Source organism: Oreochromis niloticus, linkage group LG2 (genome assembly GCF_001858045.2).
Source record: "Oreochromis niloticus isolate F11D_XX linkage group LG2, O_niloticus_UMD_NMBU, whole genome shotgun sequence".
Taxonomy (NCBI): Eukaryota; Metazoa; Chordata; class Actinopteri; order Cichliformes; family Cichlidae; genus Oreochromis; species Oreochromis niloticus.
In genome coordinates, this window is record NC_031966.2 from 34,967,942 (window position 1) to 34,986,915 (window position 18,974).

The following is an 18,974-nucleotide window of genomic DNA, read 5'->3' on the forward strand; positions in this document are numbered from 1 at the left end:
TGATGTTCTTTATGTGTAAAAAAAAGGAAAAGAATGAAGGTGACAGATTAGTGCAGTCATTTTTTTCCTGCACTTGGTCCCAGGAGACTAAAGGCATAAAAAGTAAGACAGGAGTAAGAGCGGAGTTCAGAGGAGAAATAGACAGAGTGAAAGGAAGAGGCAGAATAGATTTTGACAGATTCCAGTTTAGACCCAGATCCTTTTCATCTTGACAAGATGATAAGGTATTTCAGTCTACAGGATGGCTGGTGGAAATGCTGCAGAACATGCAGGACCACCTTAAGGAGTTAAACTGAGCGATAGAAGAAGAAAAGCCTTTGTTAGGATCCAGGATCCTGATTGGTACTCAAACATCAACATGTCATGACCTTAGCAGCACTTTATCACTCAGGTTTTAATGCCAGACAGAATTTGAGTAAAAGACTCTGCCCACTTCATGTTTAGCTAAAGGCACTTAAATGATTCTGACAGCACCAAGAAAAACAAAGATTTTCTCCTCAGATTAGACAAAAACATAACTGTTTGGAAAGATCCCCAAGCACTTAGTCAGGCAAATACCAAACAATACTCCTGATATCATCCCAGTGGTGAAGCATGGGGGAGGCAGCATCACACTGTGGCATCACTTCTCTAGTGTAGGAAGGCTGGTTTGAACTGACAGAAGAAAGAATGCCACCAAATACAAGAACATGATTCACAGTGCAGTTGACCGGATACTGGGCACGGTTCCTCTGAGCATGTCAGTGAGCTGAGAGAGAGCCAAGACTATTCTTTACTGGCCCAAACAAAGCCCGTACCCAAACCCCAAAAGAACTAGAGAGAGGTGTGACAATGGCAGTTTACATACACCTATGATCTTGTTTGATGATCTTTTAGTCCCCCACCCACACACTTCATTTTATGCATTATTATGGGCTGTTTAGTATAAGTTCATGGCATAAAAGTTGATTCTGAAGACCAGCTGTCCAACATTTGTGAAAACATTTGTCAAACCTTACAGCTACTAACAGGAAAACTAAAGTGGAAAATGAGTGTGAGAGTGAAAAAGCAGTTTCTTTAACATTTCTTAACCACGGTTTGTATGATTAACTTTAAACATTATGAGTCAGCTTGATAACTATTGCTGTCTCAGTCTTTTAAAATGCTAAGGTAAGAAAGGATTTCAAAGAAATTCAAGAAGAATTCAACTAATAATAAAAGTACAAACACATTAAAAAACTGCATTAACTTTGTAATGAAATATGGTATCTGCAGTGGAAAACAAAACAACGCTACCTACACATGAAGTGCTAAGGGACATTTTATCTTTTGGAGAAAACATAGTATTCTTAAAGCACAGCTATAATTTGCAGTATAATTTCCTACATTCCATATTTATGTCTAAGTTCCCGTTTACTGCTTCTCATTCCACTTTTTTATGACTGAGTACATGAAATAGAAACACCATGCAGTAAATGCATCTGATGAATCCAACATGAGTCTGAAGGCTAACTGTGCAGTAGTCTAAAAGGCCTCGGGGTAATTTTATAAGGCTGTAACATATGAAAGCAGGTTAATGAGGTGGATGCGGCATATAAAAATGTAGACAAGGGGAGAAGACACGGCAAGCATATGTCTTCTAAAGTACCCTACAAATAGACAAAGTCAGATAACTGCTAACTGCTTTTTCCTTTTTCCTCCAGCAAAAGGTAGAAAGGTTCATTTGAGTTTTACACTTATTCTTATTTAGTTGATCAGATTTGAAGCACAAGTAAACTTTAACTGGACCAACCAGCCTCTGGCTTCACTCTTGAGTTTATCAATTCATGTTTACGACTGGCATTTGTTACAGTTTCAGATTATTCTTTGATTTCTTCCACTAAAGACGGACACCAGGTTTGCATACACACACAACAGATTATACTGCTTCACATTAGCTGTATTTATGATAATCAGCTTGTGTTTTAGAAAACACTAATGCATATCCATAATTTGTCATCACTGTTCCCGTAATGTGAAAGCAAAATGATTAACCTTGACGGGGGAAATCTGTGCTTCACAAATATTAAGACTGAAACCTGTGTTCATGAAAGCCATTACAGTGTTTACTTTTAGCTTTGTTGCTCTTTGCATAATGTTGCTAGTAATGGTATTACACAAGCAATGCAACACGATGAGTCATTTCTGAAGGTTGGCCAATGTAACCCGTTTTATTTGAATTCATCCTTGTTTGCATTTATCTATATTTCTCAGAAGGACCTATATTATGGTTTCATAACTTGTACATAACTATGTTTTTAGTTTGCATAAATGCATTTGTTTATTGTTTACAGTTTTTCTACATGAGACATCAGATCCATGTCAGACAGCGCTCGGGTTTTTTTTTTTTTTTTTTACTTCTACTTGCACAAATCCATCTAAATACAGCAGATATATGATCCAAGCTTTTATAAAATTGGTCAAAGATAATTCATATCTGCCTATTCCCATACACTGCTGTCTCATTACTATTTAGGACCAAACTCTGAAAGTGTAAAAAATCCTATTGCTCCATTTATTTATGTAAATATTTGCACATTTTTGGTGGAACAGATATCCTTGAAAACTCCAAAAATTATACATCAAGAGAAATGTTGAAATGTCCATATTTTGGGATGTTTGGGTTTCCTTAATATCTTAAATGTTAAACTAGTTGTTTTACTTTTACAATGAAATGTTTACTAATTATCAGAAATATCCTAATTTGTTTTTTCCTCTTTTGTATAATAAAAATATAAAGATTTCATAAACTTAATAGTTATAAATGATTTCATAGCTGATAAGAATGTGAAGCATGTTTAACCCAACGCATTTTGACAAAGCCTGGTTGCCTTTCATATTTATAGCAGCTACCACTGTATCAGTGTACATTTATTTATTATGTGCTTTTAAAATATACTCAACTATTCACCATCACATGACATATTTATCTAACAGTACCGATTCCAATGCAACATTTAAGCACTCTCGTGTTGCCATGAGCAGTAGTGCATGAGTAACTGTGTAACTGCATTGCATGTGTAATTCTTGTGAATACTGTATCTCAGTGGTACAACAGTGGTCTACAATGTAACAAGCTCCAGACTCGAGGGACCAGAGTTTGTTAAGAACTTCATGTATAATGAATGTTTGGCTGTAAGACAAGAAAACATACATGTGACAGACTCATAGCAGTGCACCGATAGATTATGTAGCTGTGATATATTAACCAATGTAGCACTACATTACACAAGAGGGCTTTAAGTGAAAGGAGCAAGGGGAGCAAAGGGAAGTGGGGGGGCACTGTTAATGTAACGCAGGTGTCACTGACATCAATTCTGTTGCGTTGAGAACAGTACGCCCCTGCCCTGCACTGATGTACTGAGGTAGTGAATATTTTTATGTCCTTTTAGTCCAGCAAATGTTTTTCAAGACAGAAGTCTGTGAATTAATTTGATTACACAAGATGTTGACTTGTGCTGAATAATGAAGCCAATTATGTTTTTACCAGCCACAAGTGTGCTCCCTGTATTGTTTCAGTGTTCTGAGAATGTAAGTGGAAGTACCACAGAGCCAGTTTTGACTATTTTGAATTGAGTTTAATAATGTGGACAAATTTTATCAGTGTGACTGTTTACATTTACCCAGGTCAACAGTTTAGTGAATAATCACAAGATTAGGCATTTTTGGTAAAGTCACGTTTTTAATATTACACAATATAAATACTATTAATAGAAACTTTAATAATTATGTAATTTACTGGATATTTACTGGACTTTTAACAGCTGGTAGTCAAGCATCATTCTTTTTGAAAGGCCCACAAACATGGCCGCTCACCTTGGTGCTGCTGGCTGGTCCAAGCATGACAGACTAAGTCTGTTAAGGCAGTGTTAGTGATACGAGTGGCAAACGAGAGCAAAGTCAGACACAAAAGTTTCCAATTTAAATAAATGAAACCTTTCTTGACATGAAGACAAATCTTTTTTAATCCGTTTGACCGTCGATGCTGCTGCACTCACATGTGTTCCAACGGTTTATTGGTCCTGTGTATATGTTAATCCACAAATATGCCAAAAGAAGACCTGCAGGGTAAAAACAGAACGAACGTCATATTTTACATATAGTGAATATACACAGCTTTAATCAGCAGCAGTAACTGGCTGTTTTGTAAACTGTGATGAGATCCAGTTTCCTCACATGGAGCACTTAGACCCAGATGTGAGCTTAACAAGTATCTGCTGTATCTTAGTATCAAGAGCCAGGTGAGCCACACATCTATAAAGGCTGTATGTAAATATATACAAATATTGTGTTCATCTCTTTATTCCAGTAAGAGTCTTTGTAACCTGCAGACAGAAGCCAGTGACAAGCTTTGAGGCCACCAACAGAATCCATTCTCGCTGTTACAGAGCACAGTCCCGAGGCTTAACCCTTTGGGACCTTTCCAGAAGGAGTGACCTTTTCTAACGCTCTGTTTCAGCGTTTCAGTCGCCCCCTTATTTTCTGTTTTAGGTTTGAGTGTTAGTGAGACCCAGCCACTACCGATAATGCTAGCTGTTTTAAAAGCTGAATACTACCAGATAACAGCAAAGCCTTATTTAGAAATGGTCTCCCTGAAGTCTCTATACTGGCACAAAATATTCATTCTGCTTTTTGCTAATTCCAACCCAGAAACGCAGCGTGTTATCTAATAAAAAAAAAAAAAAACACTATTTCCCACAGAAATTATCGACCGGCACTATTTCAGTCACTGGCACAAGGGTGCCAGACGACTGAGTACAAGCAGCTAAATATGGACTCCATAGGGAGTCCAGCAATCAAGGACAAGACAGTCATTTCCCAGTCTAGAATGCCAATGTCTGGAATTATTTTAATGCTGAGAGTTAAAACTGAACTTTATTTTCTTTATTATGTTTGTTTCCACAAGAGTCTCATTTAGTGCATGAGAAAAAATACCCAAGTATCCAAACAACTAGACGAATGACAGTACGTGAGTGATGATGAATAAGAACCAAAAATATATTTAAGTGAAACAGTAATGATACGAGATATGCTGAACTTTATGAAAATGTTACTTTTCTATTTTAATTAGGGTCTGATACTCGACATCACTGTCTCCAGACTAGAAGAAATACAGGTTTCACAAATGGCTGATCAAATTATGATCCTTTGCTGCTAAAGGGTCAACATGACCCTAATCTTAATTTGAATATGATAAGAAAATTTCAGCCGTCATTCTGTAGTTGATCTATGGCAGCGGTCCCCAACCTGTTTTACGCCACAGACCGATTTATGTCCGGCAATATTTTCACGGATCGGCCTTTAAGGTGTCGCAGATAGATACAATGAAATAAAACCAGTACCAGTACCAAAAAAAGAAGATTTATTCATAACACACAGGCAAAGACCCAGGGAAACCGAGTTAACAATAAAAACGATAAAAACCCTGAAAACCATAAATTTCACACCCGAGCCTCAACTCTCGCAGCCCGGTACCAACCGACTAACGGACCGGTACCGGTCCGTGGGCCGGTGGTTAGGGACCGCTGGTCTATGGTACATACCGCTGACCTAACATCCTATCATAAAAATATGATAAAAGTATTTTATCAGTGGTACAAAACAGTAGTATCTCCATAAATAACAGACTTTTACTTGCTCTTCTTTTTGCTGCTGTGACAAATGACTCAGTCTTATTGTTTTTGTATCACTGAGAATTAAATCACTGTAGCTTCACCTAGGTACTATCAATACTTTCCATCATCGATGTTGGCTTACAAAATGCATCAGTTTTGGCACCGTGTCAAATTCAGCACATTACACGGTTATAGAGATCCACAGATAAAGAGTAAGTAGCAGAGCAGTCTGCATATTTACCATCAATCACAATATATATCATTATTTTTTAAAGCAGTCTCCTTACATACTATCAAATCAAAGAGTGCAGAGAAAAACTAAGACTAATGAAAAGGAACCCTTTGTTTGACATCAGAAAATGCTCATTACAACTGAAAAAAAGAATCACCAGATTCTCTTATTGTAATCTTAAAGTAAATCTGTGGCTCGCATGTATGAAGACTGTGTGGATACAGTGAAGTGTTGCTGAGCCAAGCTGAGAGTTCTTTTCTTGGCTTATTTTGCAGTGAGCGTGCTCTGACCCTGGGCTCATGGCCAGAACGCTATAGCTGAAATGCCTCTGGAGTGCTAATGCTGTTCTCCAATGTAGTTATTATTTGTTATCAGTTTTATCTTTCCCAGGAAATGGGTAAGAATCCAAAAAGCTCCAAGCACACTATGCTGTGACCGTGGACTGTATCATGTAACGACTGTGTCACCCATTGCTTTTGCCACATTTTTAAGCCTTTACTTAAACTTTTGGTCCATGAGCACGTTGGATTTTTTCAAGACCAAAGGGATCATTTCTGAAGAAGATATGATTTTTGTAACAGCAATAACTAAATAAATAAATAATAACGTCCTCCCCTCCTGTCAGCCTGTATACTTAGAGGTGAAGTGGGATAACATCAAAGTTTCTTCCACTAAGAGTAAAGTGCTTCTTCTAATTGAGCGGCTTCCTGCTGCAGATCACAGCGGTGAATGGGACTGCGAGTTTTATTTCATGCACTTTTTAACTTTGTTTCTCGAAAAGAAAATAATTAGATTACAGTGGGGGGACCAAATGCAAATACGTGGCGTTGTGTTGATTCAGCTCTGATATGAAGTTTGTCCCATCTTGCACCCTGTTGCGTGTTTTCTGGCACTTTTATTTATAACTCTCAAACCTTGGTGAACAAATGCAAAGCACTGCAGTGACTAATGATTTATTTCATAGACAGCAGGAAACACAAGTCACACATATTTGAATGTGCAGCACAAAATACAAAGAGAGCGTAGATATGTTACAAGTGAAGTTTTTAATGATTTATTTGAATAAGATATACAGTCATCAAAGTAGGAATCCATCCAGGTCACCGATTAAATCCCATCCTTGGTGAAAAATGTCAGTGTACACATTCCTCTTGCAGACTAAAACATACATTTCAGCACATATAACAGCCTGAACTGCCAGTCTGAATGGGTTTTCTGACGTTTTCATCGTTGGCCCATGTTTTGTGTTAAAGGGGGTCTATTCTGCTTTTTCCAAACTTTTCCTGGTAGCGAAGTTAAAAGCTCAGACTTGACACATGTATTTGTCTACCCATAGCCCTCATTATGTCTCTGAATAAGGGCTAGGGGATGAGGGGAGTAACAGCCGAAAGGTAAAACTGTAAAAATACAGTTCTACTGAAAAGGACTCTACTCAAAAAGATGGCTACACCACGATAAAGTACAGGCGCAGACAGCCTAAGAAGAAGCAGAGGTGATTATACAAATCAAAGGAAAATCCCTGTGCTGCCGGCAGACACTAGCTGATCAGGAGCTCCCAAAACAACACTAATCTCACAGTCAAACCACTTAAACAAGACACACCGCTACAGCTCGCCACGCTCAGGGCTGGCTCACACACTGACCCAGCAGCTCTCCTAGAGCTTTTAAACTGTTGGGTGGCTGATTGCTGAGTGGAGCCAGCTGCACACTGACTCCTCATGGATACACAGGGCAGCCGAGGAAAGAGAAACAGGACACACCCACACAAATCACACGGGCCTGCTAAGAGCCGTAACAGTCCTGTGTGATGTCACTGAGAGCAAATTAACCCAACGTGGGCAGAGCATAGGCACACGGGCAGCCAATCACAAGAAAGCTTAGAAAAAAAGACATCAGTTAAAACAGCTGAGAAGCTGGTACAGTGCAGCTGGTCCTCTTTGCCGTTCAATGGCATTTACTGTTTTCATTTTCATAAAGCAACTGAAATAGAAAATACAACTTATTATTGCATCAAGCAGTTTAATGAATGTGCGAATTTTGGGGTGAATAACCAACTTCCCCAAAGACAAGTATTTTAAAGATGTTCTAATGTATTATTTGTTTGTTTTGGTCTTGATTTGCTGAGGAATAAAAAAATCGGTGAAAAATATGTTTATTTTTTTAAGCACAATTGTGACTGACACCGCTAACACCTAGAGCATTGGCATTTTCTGTCAAATACAGAGATAATAATGAGAAGAAAGAACCGGCTCTGAGAAAACTAGAAGAAGAAACAGAGATGCAGGCAAAATGGGAGTTCATGAAGCAGAGCAACAGATGAAGAAAAACACGGACAGTGACAAAGGCAGCGGCATATATTACCAGCAGCGCAGCTGGACACAGATTGAACACATAATGATACGCTCCAGTGATTCTGACACCAAAGTGTCTCAATCACATCCATGCACGCCCATAAACTATCACTGCTTCCCTCCGCTGTTTGAGAATACATGACAGTGGTGTTCCCTGGCTGAGTGGGCAGTGTGTGGATGTGACACCTCCAACCAGCCGTGACTCTGTCTCTAACACGTGTTCTCCCTTTCATGTAAGGTGTTCACACCTATGGGTAACTTAGTTTCCAATTAACCTAACCGCATTAACTGCATGTCTTTGGACTGTGGGAGGAAGCCAGAGTACCCGGAGAGAACCCACGCATCACCCCCTTATCCTCACCCCTCCCTCTCCTCTTCATAGTAATTATGTCAGCCATAATATTTACTGTACTTAAACCCTGACTAATGCTGTTTCAGCGCCTGCCCTCCTGTCATTGCCCTCCCTGTCACAGATAATTATTTTGATCAATCCGGACCCATCCCATATCAGTGAAAATTTTCACTGCTCATTTTCTGCAAAGCCAAAAACTCCTGTGTTATTTTCTGATGGTATTTCTGAGAATTGGCAGTGAGTTTTCTGACACAGTCAAATTGAACAGTGGGAGGAATATTCAAACAGATCTAGCAGAGAGGAAGAAAGCAGACAAGGGCAAAGATTTATAGAATAAACTAAGACTGATGTAAAGACGTGGCTCATATCGCCTGCACTGGAATGGAGATTTGTCAGGTCTCTGTAATACAGCCACTGTTCTAATAACTAAAAGAACCAGGAATAGGTAGTATGGCTGTATGTATGCATCACACATGATCTAAATTAATTATGTAATAGTACCAGAAAAGCAGAGTGTGTTTTCCCCTATGCCTTATAATTGTAGTGTTTATTGTTGTTTCTGTAACCCAAATACTGTCGATATGCATGTATAAAAATTAGATCAGTATAAATCTTTTTTATTAAGTTTTTATATAAGTTTTTATTCAGTCTTTTTAAGCTGATGTATAAAAGTGGAGGACACAGGTGGACTAGATTTTGCAGAAGGTGCAATCAGGAAGAGATAAGATACTGTAACGTGTTGTTCTGGAGGGGGCGGAGGTAGCGGAGCAGCATCAGATGGTCGTCTTTAGGATGACTTTGGAAATGAAGAAGAGGAAGCACATGAAAGCAAAGCTAAGGCTTAAATTGTGGAAAGTGTGTGGTAGGGAAGAGTTACCAGCCGTCTGGGACTGTACAGCTGTAGTGCTGAAAGAAACTGCCAAGAAGGTGTTTGGTGAATCCAAAGAAGAGGACAAGGAGACTCGGTGGTGGAATAAGGAAGCAGAAAATATTCAAAGAACGAGAGCATCAGAGAAACATTGGGTAGTCAGGGAGTACTGTGAGGACAGGCACACAGCAAAGAGAGGCAAAGGAAAAGGCAAGTGAAACAAAAGAGAACAATATTGTCCTAAACGGGTCTGCTTCAACCCGCCAGGGACATATAACATCTTCCTGAATGTGTGCAGGAAGTGAAAGTGACACTGACTAATCTAGTGGACAGTTAGTGGTTCACACAGCAGCACCACACATAGCAGGTCTCACGCAGCGAGTGTGATAATCATCATTTGGCCTGGAAATGTTGGCACGAGGCCAGCGCACATGCCTGTCGAACAATTAATATTAAAGCAACCGAGCCAATATAACTGAACTCTAACATGCTGTAACATCAACCCAATGACACACAGATATAAGCTCGAGTGTCACAGCACACTCTGGTTCCCAACTATGAGGAAATTGCCAAATAGAAACTCTTATTTCTAAACAGGCACCAATTTTGCAAAAGAGAGTAAAAAAAAACAATTATTGATTGTATGTTGTTGTATCATAGCAACAATTGGACAGATTTTTTAAGTTTTTATAAATACAGACAATTTGGGACAAACATTCATGTATCTCCAAGGATGTATGTAATTAAAGTGACAGCATATCCTAATCTGGCAGCATGTTAGTTTTCCCATGCAGTGTTCTGTTGGTTAATATGGAGTGTAATATCTGCGACATTCATGGTTCCCAGACGATCGATCTTAATCATTTATGATATTTGTGGCTTTGAGTGAAATATTTAAATGTGACCTGGATTGCTAAAAAACAATCATATTGCTAACATGTTGGCAGTATCCTGACCTTTCCTTGAGAATAACCAGTTTTACACTAATCAACAATGGCTGACATTGTCATAGAGTGTGACTCTTTCAGTTTACAGCTGTATTAAATGAACCGCTCAACAAAAAGCTGCTAAAGGCTGTAGACTTACTTGCAGACTTAGATGTACACAGCTTCATTTATAGCTTTAACTTTATTCTCGGTGAGGCCCAAAGTGCAGCTTAGATTGTTAGCAGATATGTGCAGCTCTCAAGAGAACTGACCAATCACTGCAGATCCCTTGCCAATCCCCAACACCCAGTCAGTTGTGAGACAAGTGAACTCAGCTTGGCACCTTGTCAGACAGTCTCTCCCCCACAGTCTGAAACTACTGGAGGTGGTGTATAGTGGGTGGATGCAGCGTGTGTGTGTGTTTCCGGAATACCTTCAGGGGTATACCGTGGACTGAAATGAACAAGAACAGCGTGTGTTTGCTCTTGCATCAATGACTAAGGGCAATCAAGAGTGAATCTGTGAGTGTGGTTTTCTTGCTCCGTTGGGAATTTCACAGCTTTCCACGTGATGGTCAGTGTGACTTTTTCACTTGAGACCTGTGAATTGGCAGGGAATTGCTTTGAAATAAACTAAATATCTTTCCAGAACAATCCATCTTTGATGCTGTACTGGTTTCTTGGAGTGCTGAGGCTTGATTTTGGTATGGGCCAAGAGACACAGGTCAGGTGGAAGTCTTTTTTTCCAGTAATCTTTATTTTTGTCCTTCACAGTGTTTCAGATGAGGATTTTTACTACCATGAAAAAGCTTTTCCTTTTGACGAGCAGATAGTTTGTAATTTTTTCAGGCAGAGCACTGACAATGACTTTAAAATTACCGATAAGAAATGACAATTTGCTGACAGTAAAATTTTTATTAACAAGTCTAAATTGGTAAGTAAAGCATTCACACAGCCAATGAACACATCAAAGTGGAGTTGGAAGCCATTACACCCTTACAAAAATAGATGACATATTTAAAGTTGCAGATAAAATACAAATTACACATTCCTGCCATGGATTTCTAACATTCCCTTTTTCACATCCAGCCATTTAATTACTAACACCTTGCTAGTCCCAGGTTGGGCCCCACTTTGGCTTCAGATGTCTTAATTCTTCGTGGCATAGAGTCAAGAAGGTGCTGGAAACATTCCTGAGAGATGCTGATGTGATAATGCCATGCAGTTCTTGCAGATTTGTTGGTGGCACATGATATGCATCTCTTTGGCTTCAGATCTGGTGACTGTGGAGTGCTTTGAGTGCAGTGAACTCAATAGTTTTCTGACATGAGTCTGAGTTACTGTTGGCCTCCTATTGGCTCAAAGAAGCCGAGTCATTCTCTCCTGACATGAAGAACCAGAGACCTGCTGCTCACTGTGTATTTTCTCTTTTCCAAGCCTTTCTCTGTAAACCCTGGGGATAGTTGTGCAGGAAAATCCCAGTAAATCAGCGGTTTCTGAAATACTCTGAAGAGCCTGTCTGGCACCACCAACCGTGTCATGTTCAGATTTCTTTAAATCACATTTCTTCCACATTCTGATGCTCAGTTTGAACTTCAGTCTACCCATGTCCCCATGCCTAAGTGCAATGACTTATTGCCATGTGATTGGCTGAATTAGATGTTTGTGTCAATGGGCAGTTTAACAATGAAGTTCACTGCACCTCTACACCAGATCTTAGAGTTCTCCTACCTGCAAAAACTGCTGCTTCTTTCTAAATCCAGTTGCTGCACACAGATATATTGTTTTCCTTCTGCCACCATTTCATCATCTCTTCAGTGAAACCAAAAACATCAAATGTGTAATTTACTATATTTTCTGCATATTACTGTCAATTAGTACGCTTAAACCTGTTCTAAAAACGGTCTTCCTTTTGATGTATTTGGTTTGTTTCCTGTGTTTTTGGTGGTCAGATGACAGTTTTAAATAACAAACAATTGGCAATTCTTATGTGCCGATCTTTAAAAAATAGTTATGCAAATAAAAGTGCATATATTGATTTTGATTCTGATAAAATAAACCAAGACAACATACAGTCTCTACAAATAGGCAGAGAAACATTGTTAAACTGGCACAGAATTAAAGATAAGAACCAGAACGTTCAAAGCTCACAGAGGAAATTAACCTGTGACAAACCCAGGAACAGAAAATGCAACACCTCTCTGCGTTTCAACTTCTGTTGAAAATCGATACATCAGATCTGATCAAATATGTTTCCAAACAACCAGCAGAATCTATCTGCTTACAGGAATGTAATGAAGTGCATCCAGTACATGATACTGCAATACAGAAATGTTTCCACATTTCATTTGAGAGACAAAATATAGACCAAGTTTGGTGTCTTCAAGTATATTTAGTTTTTCAGCTTGTAATTAAAGCAGTCATATATAATCTTATCAGTCATTCTAAACACACCAATCAGGGTTAAGTGTGTCGGCCGTATAAATTGGATTAGTTGGATCTTCTTTTTCTTTCTTTTTTCTTTTTGTTGTTGCTGTTTTTCCCCCAAACGATTTCTTTTGAAAATCACCACATTTCTCAGATGAGGTGAACAAAGTCAACTTTCAATCAATCTGTAAGAGTTTACTTTAAAACCACATAAACACCCATGGTGACCAGAGATGGGCAGTAACGCGTTACTGTAATCTGATTACTTTTTTCAAGTAACTTGACCAACACTGATGGTGACCATACTCAGCATTTAGGCCTGGTCTCTTGGCAAGTTTAGAAATACTTGTGAAAATGCAGTCTGTTTGTTCATGTACAGGGACAAAGGATTCTTTGTTACAGTCACCATGATTTTGAAAGTATTTCAACTGAATGAATGTTTGTCGTGGACAAAGTAAGCAAGAAAATTGAGCTTTAAAAAAGCCACCAGCTAACTGACTGAAAACAACATTAAACAGGGAAGAAAATACAGCTTAAATATAAAAGAAATACCAAAGAAAGTGTAAAAAGCATTGAGAGCGGCACTTCAGTGATATCTGTCACCCTTTTAAATTTTTTCGCCTGAAAAACATCCATGTATGCAGATGTAACAAATCAATGCATAAACATTCCTGTAAATGTTCAGTGCAAAAGGTTAAAAAGGATGTCTGGGAACATGGATCAATAGAAGTTCAATGTGACTGCAGTACTCACAAAAATCACCTATGCTTAGGATGCCAACTGAAATACACGTCGAACATCAATAAAGGCAGAATCGGCCTTTGGAATTAGCTGAATAACAGTCTTTGGTACCTTCAGTGGTGCTTAGCAAGCTGGTTGCAATGCCTTCCAAAATCTTTGACTTTACACACAACAACCTCATCAGGTGTTAAACAAGAAAGGTGTGGAAAACAGAACTGACAAGTGATTAATGATCCTGTGTGAAAACATCTTGAGAAAGATTGTCCGCAACCAGGCAAATTACATCTGTCAGGTTTGATGTGCAGACTACACTGTTTCTTGGTCTTTTCTCAAATCGCTACAGCCAAAGAATGTGTTTGATGCCCACACAGCATGTCGGCTACACAACGGGTCAGCTGGAAGACCGAACAACTTGCACGGTAGTTCTCTAAGATAACGATAGCACCTGAATACAGATGTTTTTAGTTCCACTGCTGCTGGTGTATAAAAATCAACCACACAGTCATGCAGTCTTGCCTTTACAAACATTGGTAAAATAATAAGTCATTCTAAGAAGCTCACTGAATTTGAGAGTGGGACTGTAATAGGATGCCACCATTGCAACAAATCAGTTTGTCAAGCTCCTTCCCTCCTAGATAAACACTGTGCCATGGCATGAGTTTCAATCGCTGAGCAATTCCAATGTCTTTTGTCCATATAGTGTTTAAAAATGCAAAACACCACCTCCCGTTGTACACAAGAGCGGCATTTGCACAGTTCTGAATTTAAAACCACCAGCTTTCTGTTGACTTTATGTGAGTCTGTATCAAGGACCTGCTTGATGCCCAGCCCAGCTGTGAGCGAACTGTCCTTTAACTTCATCTTGTTTAGACATGTGCTTTAGTCTGATTTTCCTGGTTAAAACATGATTAGCACAGCACTACAATTTACATATTTTAAGCTTGAGGTTAGGGTTAAGATTGTCATTAATAATGACGTAGACCTCGGTGCTAAGTACACCTTCAGTGAATAAGGAATGCAGGGGCCGAGTTAAAGCTCCAGGAGAAGTCGTGTGTTACCTCAATGTAAGTTAATTCTTTAAGAAAAGAAGTGAGGAACAAATGCTAAAATATTCAGTAATACAAGACTTGTGAGCTGCTGCTGTTGTGATGTATATGGTTATAAAAAGCCAGCCCAGTGAGGTGAAGGATGATTGCCTGGAAACTAGCCTAATAGTATAAAGCTGGAATTTCCAAGGCTGTGCTTTAAAATGCCATAATACAGCTGCTGCTTTGTTTTTCTGCACTTGTGTCTCACCCTGCAGCACATCCTTTTAAGTTGTGCTATCTTCTTATTTTTCACTGAGGCACAAGGTTTATTTGTGACTTTTATTACATCTCATCTAAAAGCAGAGTCAATGGATGTCCTTAGCTTTAAGCTAGGTTCTTAGTCAGTGGATGTGAGGAGAGGAAAAACACTCGTGCTAGTGTCATTTTTTTATAAGGAAGTTAAATTTTTTTTATGATAAAGGAACAAATATGTACACTTGCTTCCTTTAATCAGCATTATGAAAATTAGACAAGGTAAAATTTAAATGAGGTGCCCAGATATAAGAGGAAAAGAATAAAAGTAGTCAGATGTTAAAATTGAATATGAAAGCTGACAACTGGAAGTAAGAAAAAAGGTTTCCAGAAAGGTTTTGACATGTCTGTCACTGCCACAGAGATTCGTGGGTTGGTGTCAAAAATAGCACTTTGGATTTGCTGTGAGAAAGGAGCCAAAGTAATAATACACTGGAGACAACATGACTGAAAACCACGCTTTATGAAGTCACATGTTATGGCTTTGAATTATGCAAACTGAAAATAACCAACATTTGTGTGCGCACTCGAGGGAAAGGAAACGTAGACCGAAAACTGCTAAAGAGGTGAAAAAGTGGTTGAAAGAGTCACAAACAGATATGAATGTTGAAGTTGTGTTGCATCCAGTTGGTGGAGGGGCTTCTGCTGATGTTCACCTTATAAAATGTAAACCTAATAAAGTTTACGGCATTTATAGATTGTCTGTGTGAAAATTACAGCTGATACCCACTGTGCTCTTTTTCACATCAACACTTTCATTCTTAGACTCTAGCAGGATTGATATGTATGATTCACATTTAAAAATGATCCTTCTTGTCTTTGAAGGTCTTTGGGCAATTTAATCTAAATCTTTTCTGATTGGCTGTTGCTCACAAACAGGTTTGAGCCGACCTGAGGAGGTGGGTTGAGTGCTGTGTGCTCACAGTTAAAGCTGTGTGCCACAGATAGCCATATTATTATTAGCTGACATCACTGACATCATACAGAGATGGAAAAACTCCAAAACTAAGTATTTAGAGGAGGTCTGAATACTGAGCTGTTGGCTCATAGGGACAAGTTGCAGGTAATAAGGAGAAGCTGAATAGGTCCAGTGTATTAAAAAAAATCACTTAATTAGTAAAGCAAACTTCCATTGATTCTTTAAAATTTATTTCTATGCTCTGTGTTTATGTAACAGTGGATTGTGGGTCTGTAGTTCACAGGAAGATTTTCTTGGTTGGTAGATTTAAACTATTTTCTTTGCTTCTTTTCAGGTTAAACCACAGTATTCAGGCTGAGCAACAGATTCTTTCTTATAAACTGTCCCCAAATTATAGACTTTTAATTCCACAGTTACCTTTGAGAGAGGACGAGGCTCATCTTTTTGAATTTTAGTCAGATGAGAAGTCAACGTCACAGCTAAACTCCTTCATCACTGATAATGATGAAGGAGCTGCAGTACCAGCAGGGGGAGAGTTAAAGCCAAGAAGTCGCTTATGACCAAGGAAGGTATGAAGCGTTCTTCTATACCAGAAACAGTTAAGCTAGATCACTAATATGTATATACATGTAAATGTGTTAATGATGTCTGTTCCCTTGAACTAAAATCCTGGTCTGCTCTGCTGGTGCTGCAACTTGTTGAAACTTATTGTGACTTCTGCATGCATGTTCATTTCATGCTTTGGAGACACAGCACGTCTTTTACACGCTGCACCGTGATACTGCATTTGAATTAGAATCAGTTATTTGGAAAATTTGACAACCTTGTTTTTGTCAATCTTCCTTTGATGAAGTTGGTAACAGGTTGCTTCCCACCAGGTAACCTTTCAATATTAACAACAAAAGAATGCAGAAGCAAATGTTCCTAGTCAAAGAAGGTTGCCACCATATTTTTACTCGAGTGTGACTCAGCCATAAGACAGGATTACATCACTTGATCTTCATCAGTGTACGATTGGGATTCTGATAACCATTTAGGGCCATTTCAGTGTAAAGTGTGTTGATGTTCAGTGGAGATGTTTCTCACTGCAAACAGAAGTGCACTTTCAGATCCAAAGTGCTGATGCAGATAGATAGGGACTGTGTGTGTGTGTGTGTGTGTGTGTGTGTGTGTGTGTGTGTGTGTGTGTAGTGCTGTAGCTGCCTGCCCTATCTGCAGAGCACTCATTTTATCTTAGTGCATACGTCCTTATCACTACAACCATTTAATGCACACACCTGACTGCCACTGAGTAACAGTCTCCTGTGATTACAGTGTGTTGCTCTCACAGGACTTGCATGCACACACACCTAACGGCTACCAAGTAATCGCCTCCTGTGATTATACCGTGTTCCACAGGGACCTACACACACATGCCATAACACACGGACCCACACACACACACACACACACAAATATACACAGTGCCATTTCACCCAAAGGAATAATCTCTGCAGCTGGTATTTAGAGTGAGCGAGCAAGTTTTCTCTAACTGGATTAGCGTGGCCACTCCTGCTGCTGTCACAGGGGAGATAGAGCAGCTATAGTGCTGCAAAGCTTCCTAGTGATGGGAGAACATCCAGAAGGAAAGGGGGCTGCGGTGGCCACATCCAAGCTTCATCTCAAGTCTCAAATTTGTTATCTCTTATTTTAGATATTTGGGAGTTGGGTCTCTCCAGGGCATGTCCACAACTTTTTTTTTTTACCCCCAACACCAGGCGAAGAAAAAGCTGCCTCAATCACGTTTTGTGCTGATCATGAAAACACTCAGCCAAGCACTTTCTTTCCATATGAGGAGCATTTTAACCATAATACCTGCTAAAATCAGCAAACACTACTTACATACAAGTTCTAAACACTTCCAAACTCCCAACAGCCCCAACAACTCAGTGGCTTTGTCACCTGAGGGGAAAACTCGAGGTGCACATGATTTATTTTAGGATATCAGTTTAGATATCACTGAATGGATACTGAGTAGCTGCATGAAGTTGGTCAAGGCCATAAGGGAAATGCGTATATTATGAATGGGTTATGATTTACAAAGACTGTTAACCATCAAGAGCTTATGAATGTGACTTGACCACGACCCGTCGTCCTGTTTTCATTCTCCTTGTGTCTTTTGTGTTGTGTTTGCTTTGTTTCCTGACCTGGAAACACACTGGGTGTGTGTCTGTGAGCACAAATCTCAGGCGAGGCTTCAAATCCCGCTGGGAGCTTTTCAGAAGAGCGGCGTTTGTGCTGAGCTTCATTATGAAATATACGTAATGGGAGACCAGTGGTTGTTATCTTGTAGGTTTATTAGTTCATGACTGATTGTGCGTAAATATTCATTTTGCTTGCGGTTATTTTTTGGGATGACTCTTAATTGAGTTGAGTTGATATTTTGGGATTTAATATAGCAGTAGGGAAAATAGTGAGGATAGGCCAGTCATGTATGTGAGAGTTCCTGGGGCAAACCATTGTTACAGACCAAAAGATTTGTTAATTTAATGCAACATATGTGTTATTTACGTGTAGGGAGATGTGTGTGTGTGTCTAATATACATATATATACATATATATATGCACACACACACACACACACACACACACACACACACGTGTGTGGATATGTGGATATTTAGTCTTTGGTTTCTCTTTTCTTTGAGGTTGGTGTATGTGAACATTTAGCTTTTGGCACTGTTACCAAATTAGTTTCATGGGCCGATGCTTCGGGGCAAAAAAATACCACAAGTTGGTTGAGTTTTCTTTCACTTTCATGCCTCTTTGTCAAAAACTTAAAGCTGCCGCCAGTCAAACTGACATGAAGATGGAATGAATCCCACTATGCCGTTCCTGCCTCTGACTTCGTGCTCTGCGCTGCTTAACACGGCTCCTGTGAAAAAAAAAAGAAAAGACCGGGCTCTATTTTTAGCAACATGGACCGGAGCGCTGCTTCTGGGAAGCGTCTAAAATATTCTGTCTGGGGGAATCGCAAGCATTTTCTTGAGTGGTGACGATTAGCTCTGGTGCGCATATTTAAACAGCTGGGTCCAGGGTGGTTTTTGGGGTCACAGTGTAGAAATGTATAAATGTCACCATGGCGATACCTTACTGATCCGCTTCAGTCAGCATCCATACCTGTGCTTCATACAATCATCACTAGCA